Raw genomic sequence first — 1,916 nt, forward strand, 5'->3', positions numbered from 1 at the left:
GAGTCGCCCCGACTCATAGCGACCCCTCCTTGGGTTTCCAAGGCAGTATCACTATGGAAGTAGGATTGCCCAACCTTCCTTCCGAGGAGTGGCCGGTGGGTTTGAACCGCCAGCCTTCTGGTTAGCAGTCAAGTGCTTTAGCCACTATGCTACCAGAGCTCCTAAGGAGTTCCAATATAGCCCTCACCTGGTTTCCCCTAAGGACTCCTGTTTGCACAGTGGTTAAAGCTCTCAGCTGCTAACCAAAAGGCTGGTGGTACAAACTGACCAGCACTTCAGTATTTATTACTGCCAGATGTACCTGACTGATGAGCAAAATAAGACAGTAGATTTTATTCTTTTTGTCAATCTGAGATGTTGGATAATGAGATAGTTGGTAAGAAGAAGGTGTATTTTTAACATTCACCAGTAGGTGAAAGATGAAGCAGTCTGCTTCTGTAAAATTTATAGCCTTGGAAACTCTATAGTACAATTCTACTCTGTCCTGTAGGGTTGCTATGAGTCTGAATCAATTGATTGCAGTGGAGTTTGGTTGGAATTTTCCCTATACCCTCTCCTTACATATCGACATGGTTAGGTTCCAAAGATCAGGTTATTATGTGTTATGTGAAAATGAATTAATGACCACATCAGATCACAAAATGAGGAATGACTATAACATTACATAATTGCCAGAATACATCATTACATAACTGCCAAACCGCTGAGGATGGTGGCCTAGCCAAGTTGACACGTAACCTTAACCATCATAGCCAGTACTATTGTCTCACATCTTGGTGTTCATTACTGCCAGGGGTATGTTGTTAATGTAGAAAATATTTGGATAATAGATTTTTTACTGTTTTTATAAATGCGAAATATCAGGTAATGGGGTGGTAGATAAGTAAGGAGAAGGTGTATTTTTGACATTACCATGGTACAGTTGTCAAAAAAGAAATCAGCATTAATACATTAATATTAACTAAACTCCAGACTTCAGTGGATTTCATCACTTTTTTGACTAGTAACTTCTTTCTTTTCCAGGATCTAATCCAAGGTGCCACATCACTTTGAGTTGTCTTGTCTCCCCAGTCTCTTGTGGGCTGTAACACTTTCTTAGTCTTTCTGTGTTTCTCATAGCATTGTCAGCATTAAGGAGTACTGGCCAGGTATCCTGTAGAATGTCCCCTGATCTGGGTTTTTCTGGTGTTTTTTCTCTTGATTAGTTGGAGGTTATGGATTTTTTGGAAAGAATCCCACAGAGTTGAAGTTCTCTTCTTGTCATAGCCAATCAGGGGTACATGACATCCACATGGCATCACTGGAGCTGTTAACCTTTATCCCTTGGTTAAAACAGTATTTGTCAGGTTTCTCCACTGCTACGTTTTCCCCTCACCATATTCTGTTTGAAAGCAAGTCATGAACTCTAGCCTTCTCTCAGGCTCTACCTTCTGAAGAGGGGGAGATGCTCATTTTTGACAGTGGATTTATTATTAACCTCTGTTGCTCTTAGCTTGTCATTTAACAAGGTCAGCTGATTTTTCTTTTTTGTGAGATGTTTAACTGCTCCTTTCTTTCCTTATCTATTCACAGTGGACTTCTGAATTGCCATGGTTTAATTACTGCAACACTGTTGTTCTGATTATCTAGTACCACTCTGACAAGAATATACCACAAATGGGATGGCCTTAACAAACAGGAGTGTACTCTCTTACAGTTTGGAGGCTTTAAGTCCAAGTGCAAAGTACCAGGCTCTAGGGGCTAGGTGAAAGCCCCTCAACCTTGGGGTCCAGCTCTGCCTCCTGCTTCCGGCCCACTGGAGCTAGAGGTGTTTCTTCACTCAGACAGCTACTGGCTGCTGAGGCTGACAAACCTAAGGTTGACAAGTAAAAATGCACAGTCCCAATGTTACCAAACCACATGGCAGGCCATTAATT

General features: G+C 41.6%; 1 protein-coding gene across 1 annotated transcript in view; it reads left to right on the forward strand.

Annotated features, from left to right (window-relative positions):
- Positions 1–1,916, forward strand: part of LOC103192978 (TLC domain-containing protein 4-like) — an 82,188-nt gene that overhangs the window by 38,981 nt on the left and 41,291 nt on the right. The window lies entirely within an intron of this gene.

Source organism: Orycteropus afer, unplaced genomic scaffold (genome assembly GCF_000298275.1).
Source record: "Orycteropus afer afer isolate SDZICR_OR568_19922 unplaced genomic scaffold, OryAfe1.0 scaffold00033, whole genome shotgun sequence".
Lineage (NCBI taxonomy): Eukaryota > Metazoa > Chordata > Mammalia > Tubulidentata > Orycteropodidae > Orycteropus > Orycteropus afer.